At 40.8% G+C, this 22,734-nt stretch overlaps 1 protein-coding gene across 1 annotated transcript in view; it reads right to left on the reverse strand.

Moving 5' to 3' along the window:
- LOC136886224 (uncharacterized) overlaps window positions 1-22,734 on the reverse strand; it is a 905,658-nt gene that overhangs the window by 694,742 nt on the left and 188,182 nt on the right. Inside the window, exon 2 of the mRNA XM_068231034.1 lies at window positions 12,715-12,780. The gene's annotated coding sequence lies outside the window, so the exon portion shown is untranslated. The remainder of the gene's footprint in view (window positions 1-12,714; window positions 12,781-22,734) is intronic.

Raw genomic sequence — 22,734 nt, forward strand, 5'->3', positions numbered from 1 at the left:
TGAGCACCTTCAAATACCACCGAACTGAGCCGCCATCGAACCTGCCAAGGTGGGATCAGAAGACCAGCGCTCTATCGTCCGAGCTACTCAGTCCGGCATTAGAGGTTAGAATAAGTTGGTCGTGTGGTTAGGGGCGCGCAGCTGTGAGTTTGCATTTTGGTGATAGTGGATTCGAACTCCGGGAAGATGGTTTTCCGTACTTTCCCATTTTCACATCAGGGAAATACTGGGACTGTACCTTTATTAAGGCCTCGAACGCTTCCTTCCCACTTGTATCCCTTTTCTCTCCCATCGTCGCCGTAAGACCTACTTGTGTCGGTGCGACGTAAAACAATTTGTAAGTACATGTTTCGGTAATTCCGGAGACATGTCCGCAATTATAAGATTAATAATAATTCGGACTTGTTAAAAGTTCAGTGTTTTCTGTAGTGTTTTCTGACAGATTACCAGCTACGGAGTTTGAGTGGGGCGTTTAACTTTTATTTTAGTAATAGTTAGTAATAATGGACTAACACAGTTTTTATTATAATATTGGTAAGTGGCTTTACGACGAATGCAAGCTGACAGCCGCGCGCTCCTAATCACACGGCCAACTCGCTCAGTAATAATAATAATAATAATAATAATAATAATAATAATAATAAATGTTTACGTGCCAATGGAGACGCGCGGTTTCGGAATTTTGCCCACGGGTATCCTTTAACGTGCCTGTAATTCTACCGATCAGAAGCGGACGTATTTGACCACCTTCAAATACCAGCGGACTGAGCCAGGATCGAGCCTGCTAAGTTCATGAAACCAGAGCTTGAACCGTCTGAGCCACTCAGCCTGGCAACGTTTATTTTGATACGTTTAATAGGCACTGCAAAAGCAGAATGCTTTAATTTACAATTAAACAAGTTCTTTTCATTTTTAAGCATGAAGAGGAGGTACGTTTAATTAATTTATTTTTATAACATGTCCCTTATTGATATGAAGCAAAACGTTCGATGTGCTTTGACAATTCAATTCTGATACCACTCACTTGGAAATCCTATCCCACGCATTCTTTCGTTTACGTAAGAAACTTTATTTACGTACACGTCAACACGGGGTGTTTCTGCATACGGCGAGTTGGTCTCCCAAGAATCCATGGTATTGAAATCACACTGTGGGACAATATTTCACGTAAGCAGTTTGACAAATTCACTAGACCTGTCACGTGCCGGTTTGGTCGTGTGCTGTTCCTAGCGACGGGGGTGTGGTGGGACGGGTTCCCGCCCCTACATGAAACCACCGGACTAGAGGTATGAGCTGTCTGTCTGACCTTGACCTGAATAACAGCTGTCAGAGAGGCGAATTATCGTCCGTACTAGTACGCGAGTTACTTCGTAGTAGTACGAGGGCTATTTTTTTTCAAGGTCCGATCGGTCGCGACAGTCAAACGCCCGCGAATATATGATGAACCGCTGCGCAGATGTGTTGCGCAACGTCGTTGTATTTGAATAATGCCAGTGTATGAATACCACGAATACCATGATATGCTGTTAGTGTATCGTGTGGCAGAACAGAACACGGGTCGCCCTCCATGAACCTATCGGAAAAGGCTTCCCAACAGACGGGTGCCGAATCCCGCAACGATACTTGCTGTACTGCAGCGTATTCGCGATGCAGGTTGTGTTACATCACGCTTTCAGAAGCGATGACCTAAACGGCCACGTGTAATTCTAGACGCGGAAGAAGACATCCTGACAATGGAAATGAAATGGCGTATGGATATTAGTGCCGGGATATCCCAGGACGGGTTCGGCTCGCTAGGTGCCTTTTGGTTTGACTCCCGTAGGTGACCTGCGCACCTTGATGATAATCAAATGAGGATGAAGTCAACACATACACCCAGCCCCACGCCAGGGAAAATAACCATGATGGTTCAAATACCGACCCTGCCGGGAATCGAACCCGGGACCCCTGTAACCAAAGGCCAGCACACTAACCGTTTTGCCATGGAGCCGGGCATCCTAGCAATAGTAAACGATGATCCCGGGCGCCGTACGCGTAGTATAACACGTGCCGTTGGTGTACCAACTTGGACCATACGTAGGACACTGCATGAAGAACTAGTTCATCCTGACCATATTCAACGGGTGCAGTGTCTTTGACAGCTGATTACCATTTTCTTACGAGTTGATGTACGTCGCCACGACACAGATTGATCTTACGGCGACGACGGGACAGGAAAGGGCTAGGATGGTGAAGAAGCAACCGTGGCCTTAATTAAGGAACAGCACCAGCATTTGCCTGGTGTGAACATGGCAAACCACGGAAAACCGTCTTTAGGGCTGCCGACAGAGGAGTTCGAACCCACTATATCCCACTCATGGGCTGTGGAACATCCCCATTCAGTAGAAGAAGGCAATTTCCAGCACCGGTTATGAATTAATACCTGGATGGGTGTAGTAGGAAGTTGGTTACGTGGACTAATCATCTTTTTATTAATGTTACCTTGCTCCTGTAGATACAGTACGTTACTTGAGCTTTCAGAGGACGTGTCGCTTCGACTACGCAGAACCACGTGGATTTAACACGATGGTGCAGACATTTCCTCAACGGTGGACAGGACGATGTGGAACTATCAATTGGCCAGCCAGGTCTCCAGACCTTATTCCAATTGACTTTAATGTCTGGGGGAACATGAAACACAAACTATATCGAACTGAAGTACCCACTTCGGACGACTTCCGTGAACGTATTGTTTAAGCAGCAGAGGATATTCTGAACAACCCTGGTGAAATGAAATGAAATGTATGGCTTTTAGTGCCGCGATATCCCAGGACGAGTTCGGCTCGCCAGGTGCAGGTCTTTCCATTTGACTCTCGTAGGCGACCTGCGCGTCGTGATGAGGATGAAATGATGAAGACAACACATACACTCAGCCCCCGTGCCATTGGAATTAACCAGTTAAGGTTAAAATCCCCGACCCGGCCGGGAATCGAAACCGGGACCCTCTGAACGGAAGGCCAGTACGCTGACCGTTCAGCCAACGAGTCGGACACAACCCTGGTGTCTTGGCTCGAATGCGTCGCAACTGGATTCGGAGAAGTGAAGCCTGCAGGGAAGCCCAGGGTGATTACTTTGAACAATTGCTACGAGTTTTACTTTGGTATGTCAGATGTTACGCCATTTGTGCAACGTAATGGCTTGGGAGTACAGTACAGTATCGTTATAGTATTTTGAGTCTCGATAGGTCGATATTTTCATAAATCCGAGCAGGGAAACTTATGTACCGGTAACAAAAATTATAATCGAGAGTTTCAGTGCGCGAGTGCGGAAGACGTGCTTGTTAAAACGCTAGACATTGACCTTCAACACATTTCGGCAGTTGCTCAATCCTACACTGCATGTTTTCTTTTTTTTTTTTTGCTACTTGCTTTACGTCGCACCGACACAGATACGTCTTATGGCGACGATGGGACAGGAAAGGGCTAGGAGTGGGAAGGAAGCGGCCGTGGCCTTAATTAAGGTACAGCCCCACCATTTGCCTGGTGTGAAAATGGGAAACCACGGAAAACCATTTTCAGGGCTGCCGACAGTGGGGTTCGAACCTACTATCTCCCGAATACTGGATACTAGCCGCATTTAAGTGACTGCGGCTATCGAGCTCGAGTTAAAACAGAAGACACTTTGCGTTTTTAAGGGCCGATGACCTTAAAACAGCAATCATCATCATCATTAACACGTATAAAAATTCAAAAAAATGCTTGTTTTATATTCATCACTACTGAAATATGAAAAGAATTCAATCAAATTAGTTATTTCATTCCCACACTCGTAGAGGGGTGGGTGGGCCGTCAGCTATACGTGTAGCTCTTGGACCATGGAGTAAGGAAGTAGAGTTGTGAGGATGAAATAATTCAAGTGGGACGTATGTCTTGTACATACAATAAATTGAATTGAACATGTTAGTAAATACCTGAACGCACAGAGAGATAACCGCAGCAACAACACGGACCCCAGAGTAGGCCCGCAGAACACACCACCCAGGACAGAGACCCCCCCCAAACACCCCGTTTATTGAGTAAATGTTCGTGGTACGGTGTTGACATAGTGCAATGTTGACATACATACCTGGGTAAATAAATAAATAAATAAACAAACAAACAAACAGATAGAAGTAGTTGGCCTTGAACTTGCTGTGCCGAGTGAGACGAGTTCTTAGTCCAGATATGTGAACAAAACAAGCACTGAGGTCATTGACCATGCTACACTTTTAAAGGCTACAGAGCAGATTAAAGGCGATCTATCACAAGGCCAAACTTAAACATGTAACAGAACGTAAGATGTAACTCTGTCACATGAGAAACGAAACACACCCGGGCTGGGGAAACAAACACAGATCTTGCAGCACTGTCTTGAAACACAGGACAGAAACATAGAAGTATACCGGCACACGACACAAATTTGAATTAAAGACGGAAAAAGTATTGTGTCACATGAAGCTAAACTAAATAATAAAAATAATAATATAAAAATAACAATAATATTAATAACAAAACATCAAATATGAATAACAAGTATACGACTTATAAGGAGAGTAAAAAGAGGAATAAGACGAAAGTATGAACAGGTGCATAATAATAATAATAATAATAATAATAATAATAATCAAACGAGAAAAAAGAGTAATAAGAAGAAGTTCAATATGAGTAGTAGCAATAATAATAAGACTGAATAATAATAATAATAATAATAATAATAATACCGGTAATTTTATTTGCTTTACGTCCCACTAACTACTCATACTGTTTCTGGAGGCGCTGTAATTTAGTCCCGCAGGAGTTATTTTTACGTGCCAGTAAATCTACCGACACGAGGCTGACGAGCTCCTTCGAATGCCACCGGACGGACCCAAAATCGAGCCTGCTAAGTTGGAAACAAGAAACCAGTGCTTTAAACGTCTGAGCAAGTCAGACTGGCCACTTTTATTTTGCTTTATTTTACCATTACACATATGCTTTTCGTTTGCAAGCACGAAATAATAATGTAATTTTTTACGTCCCAATAACTACTTTGGCGGGTTTTGGAGATGCCGAGGTGCTGGAATGTTGTACCGCAGGACTTTTTTTAATGCAAGTAAATCTACAGACACGAAACTGGCGTATTTCAGCACCTTCAAATACCCCCGAATTGAGCCTCCATCGAACCTGCTTGGAATACGTTGGTCGTGCGGTTAGGGGCGCGAAATTGCGAACTTTCATTGGGAAGATACTGGGTTCGAACTCCACTGTCGACAGCCCTGAAGATGGTTCTCCGTGGTTTCCCATTTTCACACCAGGAAAATGCTGGAGCTGAACCTCATTTAGGTCAAGAACGCTTCCTTCTCACTTCTACCCCTTTTCTGTCCCATCGTCGCCATAAGACCTATCTGTGTCGGTGCGACTTAAAGCCAATTTTGAAAATCATCATAATTAGGACATTATACAACTGTCGAGATCCATAGTTATAAACGATGAGAAGTATTTTCTAGGCAGACATTATTGGCGAGTAGTCAATAATAATAATAACAATAATAATAATAATAATAATAATAATAATAGTATTTGCGTTACGTTTACGGTTTTCGGAGACGATGAGGTGCCGGAATTTAGTCCCGCAGGGGTTCTGTTTACGTGCCACTAAATCTACCGGCACGAGTGTGACGTATTTGAGCACATTCAAAAACTACCGGACTGGGCCAAGTTCGAACCTGCGAGGTTGGAGTCAAAAGGCCAGCACCTCTACCTTCTGAGCCACACAGCCCGACAGGAGGCACGAAATGTAGGTACGTTTAATTTATTTATTTGTATAACATGTCCATTATTCGTTTGAAGTAAAACGTTGACTCTGTGCTTGCCTAATTCAATTCAATCCCATGCTTGCTTTCGTTGGCGTAAAGACATAGGTTTTCAGGTCATTTCCATACTCACTAGACCACGGGGCTGACGACCACAGATATCCCAATCCCCTAAGTGACGTAACAGCAAATGAACCAGTATTAACGCTGACAATTCGATACAGCTCCAGGGTCCGAAACCGATAACTAGGGTTGTCTGACGGAAACTAAATACTAACAACAAAACCAGTCTGGCGAGAATGTAACGTAACATGGTGAACACCGGTAGCAGCCTTCAGCTGTTATCGTAGTTCAGTTGCTCGTAAACATAAAACCAGTTTGGCAAGTATATTACGTAACATCTCGTGGCATTACAAAGGTAGCGTTCAGCTGTTACAGTAGAACCAGTTTGGTACGGATGGCGCGTGACTTGCCTGTTATCAACGGAAAGCTATTCATTCGCAGAACGAGGCATACTACCTATTCTAAAAACATCATATCACTTTGCTCTCGAAAATAACTTCCGCGGATTACTAAAAGTTTGATATATAGTGGTTCGTCACATCGTTCTCTATTGCTACAAGAAATATCTGCACGTATACACCTAACACTCTGTATAGTAAAATAAAGTACATGAGCGTGATTAAATATTATCAGAAGTTTTTTCTTTGATTTTCATAATTTCTGCGAAATTATTCAGGCACTGTAACAATTTTGTTAAGTGTTTGAATTCCCTACGAGCAAAGCCAGACCATCGGAACTTTTTTCTCGCGAATTATTGCTAAGACCGAGAAAAATTCTACACATTTCTGAAGGAAAGAATCTCCGATCACCTCTTCAAATATACCAATTAACTGCAGTTGAACTCAAACGTAAAATTTTATTGCAAAAAAACTTACTGCACACAACTGCGAATTACGAACGAACGAGTTACACATTTTGAGTTAACGAGGTTACGTGTATAACACTGATGCACATGATGTAAACGAACGAATTCTAGTTTGATTTTCAAACTGAGTATATCTCACAAACAAGACCCTTCCACAAGGGGACAAAATGCTGATCAAAGATATAATTTCCGTATCATGGGACAGCAATAGGATATAAACCAACCGTCTTGAAACATTAACAAGCAGGGGAAGCACCTTAATCCGACGTAAAACCCCTTCAGGAGTAACTACGTTAGAGGACGCCGTTCATTTGGCTGCTGTTCTATATGGAGCAGTAAAGAACATATGGTCCACGACGTTTTACGAGCTTTGCACTCGGAATGGTCCCTCCGTGCTCTCGCTAATATTGATGTGGTCGTCGGCCACTAGCGCTACCACATTTCTATACCTTTTCAATGAACTTTGTCACAGAGTGCTTTATGAATTTTTAACAGTGGACGTATCAAACAACTAATTAATTAATAAAATGTATACCCTAATTAAAAATTTAAATCAGTGTTTGAATGTTCGTATATACAAAGCTTTTGCTTTTAAGGAATTAGAATCTGAGGCAGAAGTTTATGAATACATTTCTAGCTAATACAGGTATTATTTTCATGATGATGACGATCATAGAGTTCAGAGAAGAAACACCAGAAGGCACACTCAACAGCTAAACATCGCGGTCAATAAACGCAGAGCTTAAATTAAACTCAAGAGAAATCATCAAATACAGATCAAATATGGATCTCGTAACCCTGGGGATAACAACAATTAAAAGTAGCGAGAATGTTTTCGTAGGAAGAATAAGAGGGAAAATGGCAGAAATAACATATTAAAGTTCAAAATGACCATCTTCAATACATCTGCTCGTATGGTACGCCATATGGTGTGGGTAAAGCGAACTGAGAAGGGTTGGTTACCTAGGAGACTAATGTACTACCTCCACAAGACAACAGAGGTAGCAGAGGGCGATTTAGAAGACGATAAAAGAGTCTGTATCTCATTATTTTTAGGGTGAGAGGCGAGGGAGCAGAAGATACCTCCGGCATAGCTGAGAACAGACAACGTTGAACAGAGAAAGCTGATATTGTGCAGTAATGATTATCTCCAAAAACTTTATTTTCTAAGATACTTCGTATTAAAATTTTAAAAATACTGTTTATTCCGCCCAGTTCCACATGGAATGCTCCATACTTCTTTTGGTACAGGCGGAATAAACTTCAGGGCCGTGTGCCTCTATAAGTGGAAATGTCGCTTCTTAATATTTTAACCTCTTGACGGGGAATCGAACCCATGACTTCCGGGTGAACACACACACACACACACACACACACACACACACACACACACACACACACACACACACCACCATCATCAGCCTCTATTTGTAGATCATTCATGGCCCATTAATTTTACAATGCAGATTTATTCAACTGCCGTAACTAAAGGCACTGATGTATTCAGATACATCCTCCATTCTGAAATAAATATACAACTTTAATGGTAATTTCAATAATATCATGAACAACACACATTCATATATATTGTTAAAAAGCCTGAATTATACTGTATGTGTGAAAATAAAACATCATGTAATTTTCTGCCTTGGAGGATAACTGAAACGTGGGCCTCGGAAGTCACGAAAAGTATTATTATACGATAATACATACAGTGACACGATTTATAAACAAAAACCAGCAATCCACTCCTCTGTGTGCAGTTCAACTCAAAAACAATGACGCGAACAAAGCGATATTAAACTTAACCAAAATTGCTCGCAATGTTGTGGAAGTTGAGTTACGTCATTACAATTGAGATATTCCTAACGCACACGCTGTCAAATTATAGGCCCCCAAGAATATTGTTTCTTGGAGGCGAGGTGTGCACGATGTACAGGTAAACATTATTGCTCAAAATGCCATATTTCGAAAACCGTACCTCCACAATGTGTTAACTGAAACCAAAATCTCGCTGCTGCTAACTACAAATGCTGTCCTCATTATTTAAAGTTAAAACTACGTGCGCCGTACCGAAACCAACAAAAATTCCTCTGACTGGCAACGAGTACAACAGAATCTTTCACAGCAATCACAACCACCAGCAGCAGCACCACCAAGAAATCGTCGCCAACAAATTACAAATTCAACCCCCTCCCGCATCTCCAAATATTTTTTTCCCATTTTCCTCTCCTAACTTGTTTCTCAGTATCACCACGATCCAAACGTATTCCTCCCAAACAGCAATTCCCACTATGGACTAAACTCACGACCACTGAGGCAACATCTACATAGGCAACCTGAACACAACCCTCAAATTCCACCTCCTATACATTCCCCAAACGAATTTTTCTCCCAGCTTACCAGCCTAGTCATTAATCCTGTCTTACCTTTCACAAATTCAAGAATTTAGCCTATCTATTACATCACGAGTCTTCCATCATAGATAATAATCCCCATTCACCAATTAGCCAGTCAACTATCCTAAACTGGAATGAACATGGTATATGACAAAAACGCGCAACATTCACCAACCTTTTACGTACTCATATGAACTTCTATTCCGGATGAGGATTGCTACTCTATCCGTGCGACAAACAGAGTAGCCAGGGATTTTGTGGAGTTGATTTGGCAATAGATTACGAATCTTCTATACACTCCATGATATACTTGCTCTAAACAGTTACATGCTATACAGTTTTAACTGTGAGAATGCTAGCCCAAGACAACTCTATCAGAAAAAGTTAGCAACGAAACTCTGCAAGCCTCACCTCACTAGGAGAGCAACAGCAGGATGTTTGCCTACACTTTTGCGATCGCAGATAAATAGGATCGTTGTAGACTCTGCAGAGGCTGTGCCCTCTGAATTACCATAAAGGGATGGTGATTTTCTTTTAAAGGGGGCAGCTTCTGTCTAAGGAAAAACAATCGTAACAACAAACCATGCTGTGCCCACTGTCTTGTACCGGTGTACAAGGAAGACGCTCCAGCTGTTCTCTGTATCAGGTGCCGAGGACGTGAACAACGTGAAGACAGTGATAACTAAAACGTTGCAATTACACTGGACTCGGTTTGAATATACAACATCTTAGAATTTTATTTGTTGTGGTTTTGTGGCTTTTCTATATTACTAAGTAACTTCCTGTGTGGAGTAACGGATATAATTAAGTCAAGTAATATCCTACATTTGTAACTAAAATATTGTAAAATACAATAATTCTTATGAAAATAAATACAGAAAGCTTTAAATCACCAATTAAATCTAAATATGTGCTATAAAGATGATTTTCTTCATTCATTTCATGGGTGAGAGAAAAATTCACCACACGCCCGCTCCCGTTCCAACTCACCACGCGGTCGATGCCTGGTTAACAATGTTTTGACAATGGTAATTATTAATAAGTACTTATATTGTTTCAAAACGGGATACATTCGTGCAGCTTGCTTCTATACCAAATACATCCAAAATAAATTCCCAATTATTTACGAAATTATAAACTAATGATAGTTTATATCTGAGGTATGTGTGCAATTATCTCGTGCAAAAATCTTGCCAGAGGTTCAAGATTTACTTCTTCATGCAGTAGAGTTAGAGTGGTTTATACGTCTGCTGAAAAATGCTGTACGTTTGATTTATCTGTTTTTGAAACTAACGACTCACATGACACCCCCCCCCCCACTCCTTAGTCAACCCTTCTTATCTTCTCATCCCGGCGGTATTAGGTGCCAAGATTATCTATCAGGTCTATAATTTTCTCGCCTTTAACGCCCCTTCCATCTCTGAGGAATCCATCTCCTTTCTCTTGTAATAGTTGTTAAGAAAGGCTGATAACCCTATTTTTATGGCCCTTAAAACCACCACCTCCACATTCACGCTTGCGCTACAAACTGGAGGCTATACCGAGATAAGACCATTAGTATGCAAAATGAATTAAAATTCTCACTTTGTCACATAACGTAACATCATCTCCAAGCGAATGCTAGGATGATATCTATTAAAAACAAAGGCACCATGATTACACGAGTTTTAAGGTATACTTAGTACGCACTCTCTAAGTACATAAGACTGTGCTGGCCAGATGTCCCTAGCCTGATAACAAGAACTGCAATAACGATTGTTATTTTAAAGAATATTTTGCTGGCACTACAAACGCTGGGTGCAGTTCCATTAATTAATTGCATACTACGAGCAAATCTTTTTATAAAATAAACTTAGAGAATAAAACGTATAACAAAGGAAGGACTGCAATTCAAAACATGGAGATATTCTATACACGACGGTCGTAACGCAACGCGTTATGCAAGTTCAAGAATACATACGAAAATATTGTTCATTTCGTACTGATGAATAAGGGCTACGCCACAGGAATAATTTCAATACAGCAAAACTTTGAAAACCAAAAGGAGTAATGACAAATTTGGAGACGACATAGTGGTTATGAATTGTTATTAATGTAATTTGTCACTAGAATTATCTTACACAGTTCTGGACTGCTTAAGCATGGCTGGATTTCACCTGCAATCACATCTGGAATGTGGATTGTTGAGTGACACGATTTGTAATAATCCCCGTGATAGCGTTGGTCTTCAACTGCCGTGATTGTTCGAGACGGTTCTGAATCTGGTCTGCATCACAGAAAATCCATTGCACGTTCCGATTTCTCGCGCCAGTCATTCTGCAATTATGAGCAACCGGCCCTGCGCAATCCGATATTTATGTGGTCGCTGGAGCCAATGTGACCATTCTATGTTTTTCCCCGGAATTTACAATTTGCTTTACGTCGCACCGTCACAGATAGGTCCTATGGAGACGATGGGATAGGAAAGGCCTAGGAGCGGGAAGGAAGCGTTCGTGGCCTTAATCAAGGTACAGCCCCAACATTTGCTTGGTGTGAAAATGGGAAACCACAGAAAATCATCTGCAGGTCTGCCGACAGTGGGGCTCGAACCCACTATCTCCTGGATGCAAGCTCACAGCTGCGCGCCCCTAACCGCACGGCCAACTCGCCCGGTGCATTAATTGCAGCCGAGGCGTGACAACTGAGTGATTTCGAGGCTAGCTCCCGGCCAAGGCGGCCGTGGTGCGAATCTTGATCAATACAAGTGATGTTTTCGATGTAGGAAGTCAAATTACATTGATTTGGATTTTCTGTAAAACTGAATGTCTTATCATCTGGCTTAAGCTTGTCACGACTTGCTTGAATAGCATCTGTTAATGCTGGATCAGAATCAGAAAATATTGACACCAATCTAAGTTCGTTCATAACACATGGTAGAGTTACATATTTAGGTTGGATATACTATTCCGTATACTGCTTGAGCTTGGATAATTTAACCTATTAGTTATCCACACCGGCTGCTGGTTTTCGACCTAGACGCTGGAGCTTTGAATCCCGGTAGGTCTCGGGTTGAAATATTCATCTGAAAAATCACGTGGTGTTAGGATCAGTGTCTGGCCTTACATTCCGGGCCACCGGGAGAGTTGGCCGTGCGGTTAGGGGCGCGCAGCTGTGAGCTTGCATCCAGAAGATAGTGGGTTCGAGCCCCACTGTCGGCAGACTTGACGATGGTTTTCGGTGATTTCCCACAGCCGCTACCTTCCCATTCCTAGGCCTTTCCTATCCCATCGCCGCCATAAGACATCTGTGTCGATGCGACGTAAAGCCATTTCTTCAATTAATCTCCACACACACACACACACACACACACACACACACACACACACACACACACACACACAAAATATATACCTAACCCTCCCAAATTCATGTTGCTTTACTTCAGTATGGATCACTTTACACAGATTAGCGAAAGGATGCAAGTACACAAGTACACAACAAAATGTTTGCACATTTAGCACAGCCGGCTCCCTGGCGCTGGTCGTGGAAGCGATACCTCCCCGAGCAACTCGATACAGTAATGTATACCATCTGCTCACCTTGTAGCAGGAGCTGCGACCTCCAGTGTACTGTCACTGCCTATCACAAGTCGAAACTACACGCACCTGGAAAAGTAGGAGAAAAACACATTAGCACGACAGTGCAAAAGTTATTTTAAAATAAACTGAAAACAAACAACATATACACGCGAATAGACCATCGCTCCCAGATCTCATTAATAATAATAATAATAATAATAATAATAATAATAATAATAATAATAATAATAATAATAATAAAGTTTGTACCAGATGTACACCCGGCCCGCATATTTAATTTAAGCGTCTTCGATAAGGCCATCTGAAACTACTAGTACAAGAAGTTTGGACATTTCTCAACAAATGTCGCTACTACCGACTTATGTCTCGCCCTCTAGGGTGAAGAACTATTAAAATTCAAGATAAAATTTGTGTGTTAAGGTTTTCTAAACTGGAATGTTTAGTGTTTGTTTTTTTATGTTCAAAAGTTACCAACACTTCTATCTCTTCCCGCCAACTTAAAGCGTTGGCCAATGAAAATTTTTGTACATTTGTTTATTCACCAATGATAAAATTTTGATGTTTATTTGATTATCCAATGAAAACTGGGGGTGTGTCAGGGCCCTGGCCCAGAGTTTTCTGGAACTTTCCCCTCGGCTATAAAAGCTGGCATATTTCACATCAGGTTTTCTTAGTGTTCGCTCTAGTCCAGAGTGTGTTTGTAACGGAGGCGGGGCCATCTCATCCATCTTCGGGAGGTCCACCAGCTCAGGGTAATGGCAGATGTTGTTTAACATGTGATAGTCTTTTAAAGCTAGCTACAGGGGAAGGTTTCAAATCTTTAGTAATGTAACTTTATTTTCTAAAATACAAATTTCTAACTATAAATGTAAATTTCAAACAAGTCGAAAGAACTTAACCGAAATCAGGGAATAGAGAGTAAGGTACCCGCTTGTATTTCCTCTCAACCTGATCTTGAGGTGACTAGGATTTCGTAATCTTTAAAATCTATCTTGTAATTTCTGCAACTTAAATATATTTTTCGCCATCTAGTCACCTCCGTAGTATAGGCGTAGCCTCTGTGACGTATGGTCATAAGCCCAAATAGAGTTTTAAACAGTTCTCTAAATTTCTAGGAGTGCAAGAGTTCGCCTCCTTACCATTTTGGTTTTTGGCAAGTAACTTTAACCTTTTATTTTTATCGAAGGCCACGTAGAATGGGTACTTGTTACTCCTGTTAAAATCTATTTCATTCATTTCATGTTAAAGATATCAGACTGTTGAGCGTATAAGACAGTGAAAATGAAAACGTACAACCTGATTTTCCAGTCATTGACCGGGTTGGGATGGAAAGAATGAAGCCCCCATCTTGTGGCGAGAATATTTCTTATTTCTTATACTTACAAAGAAAATTGATACATTGTTCTTAAACATGCATGAAACAGGTCAAAGTAAAACTCATACACCTTCAATTAGTTCCTGAGCGACCTATAATAACACAATGTTTTTAACAGTCAATACTTTATAAGATACTCTTTAACAAATTTCACAGCTCTTAAAAGGTTAGGCATAGATTTTACCAACTTTTTACAATAAGATGAATCTATTTTCTTCCATTCTTCACTTAAAGCAATTTTCAGATCATCTTTGTTCAAAATCTGGTGTTTTCTTATCGCTATTTCCACGTAATGCCATTAATTTTCTATCACATTTAAGTCTGGTGACTGCGGAGGTGTCTCGAGAACTTTTGGGTAGTTATAATGTAGCCACATCCGTACTTAATGAGCTTTGTGCTTCGGGTCGTTATCTTGGTAATACTTAAATCGATCAAGTATGTCAAGCTTTTGAGCACTAGGTCGTAAATGTTCTTTCACTGTATTTAGATACACATGTTGATCCATGGTCCCATCAATAAAAGTCAACTCTCCTGGTCCACTACCTGACAAACACCCCCAGACAATTATGCTACCTCCACATTTTTTGACACCTGGACGCAGATTGCTAGATTTCATCTCCTCATTTGGTTTCCTCCAGACATTAACCTTTCCATCTGATCCAAGAGATTGTATTTGCTTCCGTCTGCAAAAATAACGTTCTTCCAAAAGTCAAAATCTTTTTCTTTATACTCCTTAACGAAGCTCAACCTTTTCTTCCATTAATTTTGCTGACACATGGTTTCTTTCCTAGCTGTTCGTCCATGTATGTTACTTTTCCTTAAGATAAATCGAATAGTTTCTGGATGTACTCTCTTAATCGTATGTTCCTCAACCATCACAGCCAGTTTCGGAGCACTAATCGCTGGATTTTTCTTCACTTGTCTTACTATCCAACGTTCCTCCCTGAGGTTGAAAATTTTGCTCCTACTCACTTTGTCTTTATTTTCAATGCTGCGTGTACTTTTATATCTATTTATAACGCACTGTACAGTTGCATGACTCCTGTTTACAAGTTTACAAATTTCTCGGAGTGATTTTCCTCTCTTATGGTGAAAAATCATCAGTTCTCTTCTTTCGAAGATTGTCGTATTTGACGCTCTATGATAGCACCGGAACTTGTCTGTAATTCACAACTCTCCACAGCAAACAATGTCGTGTCGAAACACAAACATACGGCATTTGTACTGCCCTCTTATCTGCCCATGTAGGAGTGTATGAGTTTCATTTTGACGTGCTTCAGCAACATATAGACAAAGAATCTGTTATATCTTGCTAAGTTAAGAGATACGCTAAGTAGCCTGTGGTGGCTTAATAATTCAAGACATCTATATTGCTCCACACATAAAATGCGAACATAAATTATTGTCCATATTCCTAGAGAGAGAGAGAGAGAGAGAGAGAGATTTATTAAAGAAATAAATCGTCCGTCCTCCAATGAGGGTGACCATTTGGATCCGAAATACAGTTTCAATTTAAATGGAGTTTAAAAATATTAAGAAATGAAGATTTATATTGTCCTCGATTCACTTATCAAACATTTGTGAATACATACCTATCAAGTACTAAGTTCGCTAAGATTATCAGATCACACAACATTTTAAAAGTCAAAACATGTTTGTACCCTTCATTGGTGGTTTGAAATATGAAGAAAACTAGAAATCTACCAATTAAAAAAAATATTTTGGAACGTGAAGCCCAGATTACATTAATATTTCTCAAACGTGTTAAAGTTTAAATTGAGCACCACGAAACGAATTAAGTAGATGTCTTTCGATACATTATGGTAGGGCGGCTCAGCATATAGTGCAAACTCGCACGTTTTTATTCCTCTCCGCAGGTGGTATTTAAGTGTATGACAAGTTTCATCTTCAAAGCATCAGGCGCAAAAGACCTCCGATTATCAATTAACACATTCTTGTAAGAAGAGAAGACCATTTCTACGGCACAAGACGTTATTGGTGCATATTTAACTAATAGATGACGGAGGAGGCTCCCTGGCGACTCGTAAGGTGTCAGCGTACCTCACTCCCTGTGCTGACACTGCCATTGTCTCAAGTTCAGAGAAGGACTGAGGTCGAGAGGCAAAACATAAGTACGACCTATAAGATGGAGAAATTCCTTCGGCAATGGTTTGCACAATTTGATCTTCGGGAAAATGGAGAGCGAATACCCTGGTATAGAACTTTATCGTGAATGAAATCGGTCAAATTCTCGACCAACCTCTGTACTCGGAAGTAAGAAAAACGAAGATAACTGCTTCAACGATTAAATCTTCACTTCTTGATAGTGTCCTGGAGCGTGAGACATTTGGTCGGGGGATACTACCGGGGAGAATGACCAGTACCTCGACCAGGCGGTCTCACCTGCTATGCTGAACAGGGGCCTTGGTGGGGGATGGGAAGATTGGAAAGGATAGGCAAGGAAGAGGGAAGGAAGTGGCCGTGGCCTTAAGCTAGGTACCATCCCGGCATTTGCCTGGAGGAGAAGAGGGAAAACACGGAAAAGCACTTCCAGGATGGCTGAAGTGGGAATCGAACCCACCTCTACTCATTTGACCTCCCGAGGCTGAGTGGACCCCGTTTCAGCCCTCGTATCACTTTCCAAATTTCGTGGCAGAGCCGCGAATCGAACCCGGGCCTCCGGGGGTAGCAGCTAATCATACTAACCACTACACTACAGTGGCGGTATTATTATTGTTATTATCCCAGTCCCTAGTTCGTGATTTTACTTTTCCTTTGCCAGGCGAGTTGGCCGTGCGGTTAGGGGCGCGTAGCTGTGAGCTTGCATCGGGGAGATAATGGGTTCAAGCTCCACTGTCGGCAGCTCTGAAGATGGTTCACCGTGGTTTCCCATTTTCACACCAGGCAAATGCTGGGGAAGTACCTTATTTAAAGCCACGGACACTTCCTTCCCATTCCTAGACCTTTCCTAGCCCATAGTCGCCATAACACCTATTTCCGTCGGTGCGACATAAAACAAATTGTAAAAAATTGTTGCACTTTTCACTTCTTTACTGAAAGCGAGACACTGATACTAGCAGCTTAAAATTAATATTTTAATGGGCCTACTTTGGTATCAATTTAAGTTTAGTCTTTGTCGAGTTTATTTGCCAATGCCTTCTTCCTGTTTTTCTTTCTTTCTTTCTTTCTTTCTTTCTTTCTTTCTTTCTTTCTTTCTTTCAACATCTGCGACCACCGCACGGATTAAGCACGAAACAAATTATTACCGCGATATTGGTTTGTGCTGTGGTTCATTATCAAGTTTTTATATTTATATTTTGGCTTTAGAATAAATTAAATGTTAACATGTTTAAATAATCGACGCAAAATATGACAACCTTGCTTTTGACAGAGCTCACTTGCCTTTTAAACGACACGCGCCTCTTCTGTCCAGAGGAAAGGAGCCGACTATCAACCCTCATTATCACTAGGGCGGGCCAAGTTTTGAGATCCCAAGATACCGCTTGGGTATGCGTTGAGCGTCAGGACTATACTTATCGGCTCACTGGACACTAGCGGAGAGCCGAGCTTCCGCTGCAGCGAGACATACACTGAGCCATAGTACACTGAAAAAATCGTATGTTATAATAGACTCTCGAGCTCAGCTCATTTGAAAATAATACCCATTTGCATTCACTGTCCTCTTCTCATAGGGCGGTTTAAATAATAGATGGATTTATTTGCAGTGTTAAAAAGGTAGTCAAAACATAATTCTGAAGTAGCTAGTAAGTAGGCAGGCTATTAGGTTGTACTATTTATTAGTTTAATGTATCTTAGTATTATAACTTAGTTGACATTTGACAATTAAACTCTACTCTAGCCTGTCCTATGACTATGAGTCATGCTCATGACCATTCAAAAGTACCTGTTTTATATTGGGAAGAACGGCTCAGTATTCCCTCGGTTCATATGTCACATCGTTGCACAAGACTTCAATCATATGCGGACAGACGCAATAACTTCACCAACAGTATGCTGAATCAGAAAACCAGCGGGCTACTGTACATCTCGGGTAGCCTATACGAAATATGACGATTTTAAAAAATCCTCAGCTGTTAAAAAATACATATTTTCAAAAATGACTGAGCGAGTTGTCGTGCCCTTAGTATCGCGTAGCTATGCGTTTGTATTCGGGGGATGGTGGGTTCGAATCCCACCGTCGGCAGCCGTTAAGATGGTTTTCCGTAGTTTCCCCATTTTCACACCAGGAAATGCTCGGACTGTACCTTAATTCAGGCCATGGCTGCTACCTTCCTAATCCTAACCTTTCCTACCTTGCGTCACCGGAAACCTTCGATGTATTAGAGCGAGTAGCATTTTTTTTTTTCTAAGAAAGGAGTGCATAGTATGAAGACCAGATGGCAGCTGCGAGCACCGAATGCTGTTGCTGCTGTCTTACCAGCACATACTACGCAGATGCAGTAGGAGCGGTAACTAATGTGCCGTGAATCGGATCACTGTATCGATTCAGTAACGTGGACGGAATCAAATGAATCAATTCAGTAAAATGAATCGAATGTCCCATCACTAATTCCAACATGCAATGGTTGGTTAGCTTGCTGACCTTTGGTCACAGGGGTCCCGGGTTCGATTCCCGGCAGAGTCGGAAATTTTAACCATAACTGGTTAATTTCGCTTGCACGGGAGCAGGGTGTATGTGTCGTCTTCATCATCATGTCATCCTCATCACGACGCGCAGGTCACCTACGGGAGTCAAATCAAAAGACCTGCATCTGGCGAGCCGAACTTGTCCTCGGGCACTCCCGGCACTAACAGCCATACGCCATTTCATTTTTCATGCAATGGTTCAATCTAATAGAAACACATTTACTTTGCTACCATTATACAAGGTACTAGGACTGATTAATATTACTCCAGAGTGGACATGTAAGCCATAGGGCTTAGTTACACAATGATAATAAAATAGCATAGCTTTACTCAAGCCTAAAGAGTTTAACAAAATGACAAAAGGATCGTGTTCAACCAGTTTTATGACGGCTAAATAAAACGCATACGCGGTCTTGTTAAGTAAAACGCTTCTCCCCAGTGTGCCTAGCGTGACAGACCTGCAAAACGAACGAGAACATGAGGGAACAGACTGAATCATTTTAATTCCGCTTCGCAAAGTTGGCATATGAGATGAACCACAATATTATAGAGGCACGTTCGCTCAATAAGAAATCCAGTGTGGAAAAGAGTATAATAATAATAATAATAATAATAATAATAATAATAATAATAATAATAATAATAATAATAATAATAATAAGGCTGAAGATAGCTATCAACAAAACACAATTTCTGACCAACATCAGAGAAGCACCCAACTTCATTTCGTTGGGGGACAAAAAAATACGAAAGGCCAACTCATTCAAATATCTTGGAGAATGGATAACCTGAAATATTAATGAGCACCTTGCAATGAAGAGCAGATGCAGTAAATTAGAAAGAGCTTATCTTTGTAAGAACATATACAAGTCTAAATCCCTCTCCTTGAATCTTAGACACTAAATCCCTCTCCATGAATCTTAAGCTTAGACACAACACCGCAGTAAGACCATCTGTACTGTACCCCTCAAAATGCCTAAACATGACCCGGAAAAGACAACTCAGAAAACTGGAAATGAAAGACGAAAGATCCTCAGAAGGATTATGGGTCCCATTAAAGAAAGAGATGGGTACAGAATCAGGCACAACAAAGGACTATACAGTAAAACAGAGAGCATTACAACAGCTATGAGAAAGAGAAGACTAACGTTCTATGGTCACATAGTCAGGATGGAGAGCCAGAGACTCACTTCAAGGATCTTCAACACTGTATCTAGAGGGAAAGCAACAAATGCCAAGTGGACGAATTTAGTTCCGAAGGACCTACAATACATAAACATTGATCACATTGACATATACAACCGAGATAAGTTCGGAAAGTTAATCAAGAATTCTGACTCTTTCCAGTCTCTAACAGCTCCAGGAGTAGGAATGAAATGAACTCAAGAAAGAAAAGACATCAATAGCGCTAGAATGAAGGAATACTGGGTTAAGAAGAAGAAAAAAGCTCACCAGAGTTAAGAACCACGTGGTCCATTGTAGACCAAAATGAATAATAATAATAATAATAATAATAATAATAATAATAATAACAACAGCGGGCAAGTTGGCCGTGCACGTAGAGGCGCGCGGCTGTGAGCTTGCATCCGGGAGATGTAGGTTCGAATCCCACTATCGGCAGCCCTGAAGATGGTTTTCCGTGGTTTCCCATTTTCACACCAGGCAAATGCTGGGGCTGTACCTTAATTAAGGCCACGGCCGCTTCCTTCCAACTCCTAGGCCTATCCCATCCCATCGTCGCCATAAGACCTATCTGTGTCGATGCGACGTAAAGCCCCTAGCAAATAATAATAATAATAATAATAATAATAATAATAATAATATGGCATCACCTACCCTGCGCAGATTAACGCCATTTAGGCTGCCTGTGTGTCAATTTCGACGTTTCATTTTACTCTACTAGATGGCTGAGAAACCGATGTCTGTTGGGCGACCTATGGCTGAGTTATTTTCAATTAGTTTTGTAGGGTAAACACAAAAAATTCGCCAGAGATCGTTTACATGTCGATATCGCACGGCATGGAGTGCCAAACGGACTTTCTTGCCCTTCAAAAAATCCGACTTTGTCGGATTTGAATCCGAGATCTTAGTATACCCAAGCCAACAAACTACCACTGATTCACTGAGGGAGTTTGGATGTTGAGTGTCTAAAAAACTAGGTACTAACAAAATGCTCAAGCTATTAGCAGATAAATAAGTTTAAAAAAGGGCAACTTTACAAATAACGACTGATCTAGTAGGAAGACGAAACACGAAGAAATAAGTCAGAAAGATGGTTAGACAACAACACTGTTTATATGAGAAGAATAGCTCGTCCATGTTATACATACATTCAGTGAGTCAAAATGAAACTCATACACTAGAGGAGAGCTTGTTTATTTGGATTCAACAACAAAAAATACCTGTTATTTTATTTTAGTCTTGGTTCTGCTTTAATACATTATTCTTAAACATGCATGAAACAGATCAAAGTAAAACTCATACACCTTCAAGTAGTTGTTCCTGAACGATCTCTAATAACACAATGTGTTTAACAGGCAATACTTTGTAGGATACCCTTTAGTACTTTTCATGGCTCTTAAACTGTTAGGTATAGATTGTACCAACTTTTCGCAATAAGATGGATCTATTTGCGTTAATTCTTCACATTGAAGCCATTTTGACATCATCTTTGTTCGAAGTCTGGTGTTTCCTTAGCGTTACTTCCAAGTAACGCCATAAATTTTCTATGACATTTAAGTCTGGTGACTGTGGAGATGTCTCCAGTACTTTTGGGCAATTATGCAGCAGCCACATCCGTACTATATGAGCTTTGTGCTTCGGGTCGTTATCTTGGTAATACTTAAATCGATCAAGTATTCCAAGATTTTGAGCACTAGGTCGTAAATTTTCCTTCAGTATATTTAGATACACATGTTTATTCATGGTCTCATCATTAAAATTTAATTATCCTCGTCCACTAGCTGACATGCACCCCAGACAGTTACACTACTTCCACCATGTTTAATAGTTGGGCGTAGATTGCTAGGTTTCAACTCCTCGTTTGATTTCCCCTTTCCATCTGATCCGAAGAGATTGTATTTGCTTTCATTTGCAGAAATAACGGTCTTCCAGAAGTCAAAACCTTTTTTCCACATACTCCTTAACGAAGCTCAACGTTTTCCTCCTATTAATCTTGCTAAAAATGTTTTATTCCTAGCTATTCGTCCATGCCTGTTACTTTTCCTTACGATAAGTCTAACAGTTTCCGAATATGCTCTTTTACTGGTATGTACCTCAGCTATCACAGCCAGTTTCGGAGCACTAATCACGGGATTTTCTTCACTTGTCTTACTATCCAACGATCCTCCCTGAGGTAGAACATTTTTCTCCCACTCACTTTGTGTTTATTTTCAATGCTGAGTGTACTTTCATATTTATTTATAAGGCATTGTACAGTTGCATGACTCCTGATTACAAGTTTACCAATTTCTCGAAATTGAAAAATCATCATTTCTCTTTCTTACGAAGATTGTCCTCTTTGACGCTCAATGATAGCACCGGAGATTGTCCATACTTCACAACATTCCACAACAAACTGAATGTGGTGTCGAAACACAAACATACAGCAGTTATACTGCCCTTTTATCTGCCCATATAGAACTGTATGAGTTTCATTTTGACGTGCCCCAACAACATATAGACAAAGAACCTGTTATATCTTGCTAAGTTAAGGGATACGCTAACTAGCCTGTGGTGACTTAATAATTCAGGACATGTCTTTTTCCACACATAAAATGCGAACATAAATTATTGTCCACATTTCAATCCATAAACACATACTCGTTACAGTGATGTATGAGTTTCACTTTGACTCACTGTACATACGTACATACTGTGTATGTGTTCTGTGTTATTACTGCATTGAACAAATTATCGTACCAGTTAAATGGATATCAAACGCACAAACTGGCTGGATCGAGTAACGGGTTCAATGAGGTGCATGTTCTGTAAGCTTA

Source organism: Anabrus simplex, chromosome 1 (genome assembly GCF_040414725.1).
Source record: "Anabrus simplex isolate iqAnaSimp1 chromosome 1, ASM4041472v1, whole genome shotgun sequence".
Taxonomy (NCBI): domain Eukaryota; kingdom Metazoa; phylum Arthropoda; class Insecta; order Orthoptera; family Tettigoniidae; genus Anabrus; species Anabrus simplex.